Here is an 8,842-nt window from a genome sequence, read left to right as displayed (position 1 = left end):
ATTAGATACTGTCATAAAAGATTAGTTAAAAGTTACTTTCATATTCATAACTGGCCAAACCACGCACACCCAGCTATACGATAAGATGCATATGTCAATTAACTAAGCAAGCATGAAAAAATATTTCTTGGAAACATTTGTTTCTAGCTACTCTTTCAACTACGTCCGAATGTACTTTACTGTATGTAAATTAATTTGAATTTTATGGCAATTCTAGGTATGAATTAAAAATGATCAAATTTTAATATGATTAAGTTGCGATGGGAAGTAATTTTTGATTTAATAACTGAAGAAAATAATAAGAATTTCCAATTTATAGCTGTAATGTTTCAATATTCAAAACAATTCCTACTAACATGATCAAGTTTATCAAATTTTGTATTTGCATAACCTATCAATTTTATTAGTCGTGCGCACTTGAGATAAAGGTTAAAGGTTATACTGATTTTATTAATGACATTAAGAAATGCACATTCGGGTACATTTTCTATTCCATCTCCAAAACCATACTTAATTTAACCTTCGCAAGATAGTAGCCCACGTAAGACTTACTAATTATTAAAAATGATTAACGTAAATAATCAAGATTGTAGTATATCTTCATGGACACATACAGTCTACATATATATATATATATATATATATAGGTGCACGAAATTTTCGCAGTTAATAATGAATCGTTACACTATCGTGAATTTGATGTAGAAACTATCAAAATCATCGATTTAGTATTTTCAATTTTGGTGACAATTCCATCCACTGCATGATGCTAAAAATCACACTATTGATCAAATAATGAATATCATAAACTAAAAGATTTTAATATTTACTGGAGATGGATGGATAGACAACTTTCTTGATTAAGAATTTATAATTTTGCAATCCTTTTACTAACTTTGATATTTCAAAATAAGCTGCGATCCCTGCTGATTGGAATTAATTTATGTTAATGACAGCCTGTATGCACTAACAGATACCCGTTTATACCAGTACCACATATGAAATCGACTATTAGTACATGAAAAGCTACAGTTTTCATATTAATGCCCTAAATTTAAAATCTTTGTAGTCGTGATCTACCACAACCGTCCTATAAGAAGATTATATTGCAGTAATATTAGTCATTTATTCTGTTGACGATTTATTTCATATATTTAATTTACCAATTTATTTTCTCACAAATTAGTACCGGTATGTAGTTGATGGTCAAGCTTTGTGTAATAATAAGGCGCTATTACGTTGGTCTTACGATCAACCAGTTTTAAATTTTTTAGTGGTTTTCAATATAAAGATTAGTCGCTGCTCCATAAATACAATATTATGACGCTGTTGAATCATTAACTACGGTAACTACTTCAACAAACGGAGTATCGCACTCTATTCTTCCATGTTCGCCATGTAATTGAAATGAGTTCACGTATCTATCCTCAAAATTACTGTCCTATTCAAAATAACTGCCGTAGAATTTTATTATTTGTGAGGTCAAGACCCTACTATTAGAATTCCGATCTATTTCATCCGTATCACTGAATCCATAAATCGTCAATTGCATTCCTTATCTACTGTCATATTTTCTCTAACTATCACGCGAAAATTACAGAAAATATGTTATGTTTCATCTTGCACTGTAATAGTAGCAAACTTTTTCAACTTATTAATCTCATTTATAAGTTAAACGATGATACTAAGCTGGAAAATTTTTACTATCTGTTATATAATTAATCTACGTTAGCCAAATTAGGCATTCTGAATAATGTATTGTTATTACAATTGGCACCGATTTTAATTTATATTGGAATAGTGCATTATAAAATTAATCCATATGTTTGGCTATAATCAATATAACGATAATAACGGCTATTAAAAATAATTCAGAAAAGCGTAGTATCCGTAGAATTGAGCATAAATGAGATTTTCAAAACAACGATCATTACTAAATCTGAATTATTAAATTGTGAAGATAACAATGGGAGTATGGTCTTCAATAGATTAGATTTTCGATAGCATACTTGCAAATAATTATTTAGGTATACTACTAGAGACAAAAACAAAAGGGTGATAATACCTCGAAGTCGAAATCTATGAATATGATCAACAGTTAAAAGTCAAAATATGAGGACCCAGTATCATGTGTATTCAGGCATTGTCGCAGATCTGGAGACTTTATGATTTCACCATAAATATGTTCATACAATCGAAAAATTAACAAAAAATATGAGAATGATAGTTACGCCCGGAACTTTATATCAAATTAAACTAGATCTAGATCTAATTCATTAATAATGAATAGCCAGATCGATATATATAAAAGTAAAATTGTAAACGATGGAAAAATTTTTTAAATGGATCAAGGACATGAGATTTAAAGATATAATATGAAATTCATAATATTCGCCGTTTGTAACAAAAGAGCTGACTGTACCAGTTCTATGGGTAAAATAGAGTCAAGATATTATATTTTTAAACCAAATTAAATATTTATAGCGTGAATACGCTTATAAATAAAATTTTAAACGTCAACATATTCGATATTCTTTAGTGCATTAGCAACACCTGACGTAAAAAAGCCTTGTTTATGTAAGCTATTTGTTTATAATAGAATAGTCAATGACAAATAGAGAAATAGCTTATTAATGATCTATTTTTTTCAATTACTGTAAATATATATTATCTATATCAGTATAATATTAATCTCTGTCATATTATCAATTATAAAGTTGAAACATTGATGTTAATTCAAACATAAATTTGAAGCCTTTTTTATTTGATTTTTTTACAGTAACCCATTTACACTAAATCTAAAAGGGTATATCATTAGAATGATTCTTTTTACAGCTAATCAGACTTTATTTGAAGCTAAATCCTTCCGTTATAATAGAACTGATATTTTCGGCAGTACCTCCGCTAATGCTTTAGCCTATCTAAATTGATAAAATAATCAAGAATAGATTAAACCCAGAATATTTAATAATTAATATCACCCTTCAATTAGATAATGTGTTGCTTATCGATTATGAACAACACAAAGAAGGATTCTCTAAGATAAATTCGAAATCCGTATTTAAGAATCCCTCAATACCTCCTCTAAATACGACGTGATAATTAATATGATCTCAAAATCTATTTATTATCGCATATTTATTTGACATTATTGGCTATTTTCTGCCAGTTTATGTATCTAAATTTTCGGAACGATTACTTAGTAACATCTACATAGAATGTACCAACTGATTAATCTTGTTCCGTTTTAGGATCGTAAGTGCTCTCAATTAGTAAAACTGGCCTTTAGAGTGATATCATTTATACGTTTACATTCTCCCAACTTGGTTAACCTATATAATATCTGGCAGAAGTTCAACTAATCTGTTGATTGAAATCGCCCAAGGTAGGCCAGTTTTATAGCAAAAATAATTTTAATTCTAGCCTACTTACGTTGTATTTCTTTACGCTTTTTACCGTACAATGAATTTAGTTTCAAATCGAGTCATAATCTACCATGAGAGATTTAAAATCAAGTAATGATTTATTTGCGATATTCTACCTTAATCCTACATTTTTATTTTACAAGAGAAATTTTATTTAAAGTTTCATTTAACATGTACCAACATTAACCGATAAATAACACCTTTTGAAGGGTATTAAGTAAAATGATTTTCTCGAAGGCTACTCGCTAGTTTAACAAGTTCAGTAAATTAGCTTTAAAAATATCAATGTTAGTTTCTAGATTTCGCGTACCTTTATGGTTTAAAATGAGAACAAAGAAAAAGGAACCAAGAATATTTGATACTTTGCTTTAAATTTTTTTCTCTCGATCGGTATTTGCCACTGTACAATAATAACAGTGAAGTAACAAACAAGATACGTTGGTATACTACAAACATAGCATCGTTAAATAAATGAATCAGAAATGTAGGACCAAAAAATTTCTATTTAATTCCTTAATTAAGGGTGGCAGTTGATGCGAAAACTTAATAGTCAATCGTAGATTGAAAGATCTAGTCTACCATTAATCTTTTCGGTATCGTACTCGTCAAGATTAATCAGCAGATGATTTTGGCTTGTCTTTTTTAGATTATTCTTTAGATTAAATTAGAAGGATAGTTAGTCTTGGTTATGAATATAGATATAATGAATTATTTTTAAGTTATGTGTAGTAGAATTACTCCTTTCGGTACTATACTGAAAGAAAATATAATACACACGTATAATTTTATCAAGGTTAAATTATTTGCTATTATCTATGTTTTATTTCCGCACTCGGTTTTACCGCATTTGCTATAGTTTTTAGTCAATTGATTTCATATAGTTATTTTTTTAGTTCTCATACTGCAAGTGTAACATCTATACAATGACTATTTTAGTTATGTATATAACCTATTTTCAGTGTGATAAATCCTGCTTACCTATTTATTGATTTTACTACCTTTATAAAGGAATAATAATGTCAGAACAATTCGAGCTATCCAATATTCTTAGTTCAGAAATTTTTACCAAGTATCAAATAAGGCTATAAAATACTCAATCCATACTTTATCGATGAGATAAACTTAAACATAATATTATCGATGATGTTTAAGCACGGTTAGAAACCTAGATTCCCTTATTCTTGCATATATACCGTATCACACTGGTTAATACTGATGGTAGTAATCATCAATATTATTCGCATCTAATAACTATGAAAATGATTTATTATCGACTTCATATTAGCTTAATTAGACAATAGCGATTGCACCACTGTTTATAGAATTCTCCTAAACAGCGTTCATGTTAGCAAAGCGAATGGATAAATATACCGATGCGATTGTTATTAATATATTTATATCAGATCATTTGATGATTACCATATAAACTCAATAGAAAACTCATCTTGACTGTAAATTTTACATAATATTAGATCGTCACTGTATGTAGGTAGCTAGTATATAAAATCATAAACAGTTTGAATTCTAACCCTGTTCTAAAGTAAAATAGAGTTATGCAAGAGTTATATTTGGTAATTTACTATTTTTAATTTAAGATTTCGTCGGGTCATAATAGCCCTGGTAGCGGAAACTGCCAACAAATTAATTAACAAGATTATTATATGGGAGAACTACAATTTGTTGATGGAAGTTTGTCTGATTGAACTCTCCTTTATAATAATAAGTTGTTTTATAAAAATGAAGCGATCTTATATATTTACGGAAGTCTTATGAGATAAAAATGAATTCCTCCTATTCTCACTTTTAAAATACTATTTTTTGTGCTACAATCAACGGTTACTCCCTTACTATTTTAATTTTAATGAGTATAATTCTCTATTTTAGTAACAGGAAATTTCGATGGAAAAATTTTTTCACGTCAAAGTGCATAATTATTTTCTTGATTATTTCAATAAGGAAGGACAGTACTAAGCATACCCGTAATATAGTTTTATTCTCTCTGTCGTTATTTATGTAACATAGTACGTAGGGACTTTTAATTTAACAAAATTTTACCAACATAAATACGTCTATTTATAAAAGATAAAAGGTTCAGACTAAGACAATTACATTATTTCAAACTGGAATCGGTTTTAAAGGAGTTACCATTACTTTCCTATTTCTTCCTTTTAAGTAACATCCAAGCTCCTTTTAATTAAGATAAAATTGGATAACTTTTAACGTATATATATTTTATCATATTGTAGATATAAATAGTTCGAATTTTGATGCTAATAATTTAATTAATGTCTACTAAAATCACATTTTTAACAGAAAGATGCCTTGATCAGCAGGCATAATTAGGGTCTAATTGAGATTTTCTAGATATCCGCGAAGAGCTCGTTTTATAATAGCTTTTTAAATAAATAGATTGACTTCTGTATATATTATCTTTGTTTGCATGTTCTTTTATAGTTAATAATGTAAGCAAATTAGATAAACGATACATCATTCGAACTATTACTTTAGTTATAAATAGCTATATTCTTTTTTAAACATTGGATAAATATATGTTAACAATGAGCCGAACTTTACCTTGCATGGCATAGAATCTGTGATTTACTTTCGATATGAAGCAATATTTCAAGTAAATTTTAAGTGACTACCGCAATCCAATTATAGGATTACTAAACCATAGCAACAGAGTACTTTACGTTTTTGCAATTTCATGCACAATTTGAGCGTTAATGGTGTTTACATCAAGCACTAAGATTTGTTTAGCGATTAGCAGTGAGTGATTAGTTTTAAAATCGTAATTGCATCAGAGATTGTTATCAGTTAAAATATCTTCGAGACAAAGTAACTATATCATCCTTATGGTTGTTTATAATTTATCTTCATACAAGCTTTTTGTCGATGTATTCTACAGAATAATAGACGGAACAAAATGAAATGATAAAGTAAAAATATTACCTTAAGTAGTTAATAGTAATTGGCACTTTTAGTCAGTTTTTTATTTTGAGATTACTTAAAAGGAGATAAGCTAATGAAATATTAACAGCTTAACATATATTTACCATCTGTCGTTGTAATTTAATAGAGGTAAACGTTTTAAGAGGAAAGGCAGGCTAAAATGACTAACTTTACCGCTCATTAACAATGAAACAACTTTAAAATTATTCGGTTTTCTTATGAGACTATAAATTATATCTACTAAATACAGAATATCAACATTATGTATACTGATTATTTTCGATAATACTAAAATGTCATATTAATTCTGGTGAGAACACCCTACTACAGTCATACTCTGTAACTGCAAATCCATACTAATACTCATATGTTAGTAAAACAGATCATATTGTCTTTGAAGTTTTCAACCAAATTTTTAAATACTTTAAGATCTTGACGTCGATAATTAATAATTCTCTACTCATAGAAAGACTAGGTTCATAATTTAATCACAATTAAAATAACATTAGCTAACTGATGATTGATATCGACCAAGTACTGCATACTTTATACTGTTCTCTTATGAAATATAAGTCGACTATTTCAAGATAATAAATACCGAAAGTATTCTGCATTCTTTATAGTGCAATGTACATTGATCTAAATACTACTAATATTACAAGAACCTAAATGACGTGCCTTTACTAGCTTAGGTAGCTTAATATTTGCTATGCATATATTATCGATGATAGAGAAAGAATAAATTTGACTATCGGGTTTAGCATTCATGGAAACGATCTATTTTACCCTAAAAAAGATAAGTTTAAAAAACACGAACTGTTGGCGATGTTATTATTATGGGATTTTACAAATAAAATTTCTAATAGCAAATAAATTTACCACCCCAATCTCCATTAAGCCCAAGTAGCAAATTTATTGGTATAATTCTACTATTCAAATTTTAATTGAACTTTCTGTCAAAAGTGTACGCATATTTTTGCTAATACTATATACCGTAAAAATCTAAACTCTATCTCTTCTTTTCAGTCGGTATTAATACTTTAAGAGCTCTGAAATATAGTAATTCGCTATTTAGCCAATTCTCATCATACTTGAAGAAATGAATAAATTAAAAGTTAGGAATTAATTGGCTTTATTAATCCTTATTTTAAGAATCGCATAATCTCAGTTATTTAATTCTTCATAAATTAACATCATATAATCCATTAACATCAAAACATCAATACATTGGGTTTTATAACTTTAATATAAAATATCGATTCTTATTATAAGAACTAAATATAGAGTATTGTAATGTAACTTAGTATTGATTGTAGACTGTTAGCCATGTGTAGTATAATGTACGGTAGATATTTATCCTAAGAGATATTTGGTAGCTGTAACTATAGACTGTAGTGGTAGAGACGCTATGCTAGAGTACAGATGACTATATACAGTAAGCTGTTGAGTTACTAATATGGCTATAGGTAAAAATAGAACTGTAAATCATATATTAGGATATGGTTAATTCATTGTACTTGGCTGGTGTGAATAATGTCTACGTAAGTACTGTAGTCGTATCCATATTGGATTAATGATGGTCCGCAGTAGAATAGTCTTACTAAGAATAATTTAACTATGTGTAAAATAAGGTAAAAGGTTGCCATGCGGATTGTAGCTGCGAATGCTACGAAAAGTATAAAAGCATGCAACTTTAGATTATTCTGTTAGCTCGTTCTAGAAGTCTTTAGAAGTAGTATTCGGCTAGAGTAGAGCTGTGTAGTTAATCTTTGTATAAGATTGAATAAAGCCCTTATTTTTCTAAAATTTGGAATTTCGTGATTGGTATATATCACAAGTATATTTCTTAATGATCAATCGTTTAAAGGGCGTTTTGGCAAAGTTTCATAATTGACCATGTTTGCTGGCATGTACCCAGCTGTCATAAATTTTTTATGAAATATGCTAATAACCATTAAAGCTTTTTCATACTAAACAATATTTGAAACGAATTTTACCGTTAACAACTGTAAACAACAACATCGGCGAATGGATACATTATGTTTCAGCTATAATATCTGGTATTTGGTTGATACTGTAATATAAATCTATTACCCACACTTATCCCACATTTGACAATCATAGATCAATATTATTGCGATAGTATATGGATGGGTGCTTCACAGTTTCACGGTGTAGTTTACACTAACTGATTAGCATGCAAAATATGAATCAGATATAAGTGGCTTAAGATTAAAAAGAACTTTTCTAGGTTTCTCTTATCGACTTTTAAAATTTTGATTTAAATTTGTAAAATTATACTAACTAATACCGAATTCTATTGTTTTATGTTTTATCAATAGATTTTATCCTCTGGTTAATTATAAATTCCACGCTTTTCTTATGCAATATATTACGCTATAAGATTATATAAAATAGACCCTTTCCATTATACACATAATATCGAGAGAAGAAATTTTATTAAA

The sequence above is a fragment of the Trichoplax adhaerens genome, genomic scaffold (assembly GCF_000150275.1).
Source record: "Trichoplax adhaerens TRIADscaffold_3 genomic scaffold, whole genome shotgun sequence".
In the NCBI taxonomy this organism is placed as follows: domain Eukaryota; kingdom Metazoa; phylum Placozoa; class Uniplacotomia; order Trichoplacea; family Trichoplacidae; genus Trichoplax; species Trichoplax adhaerens.
This window is presented reverse-complemented; position numbering follows the sequence as displayed.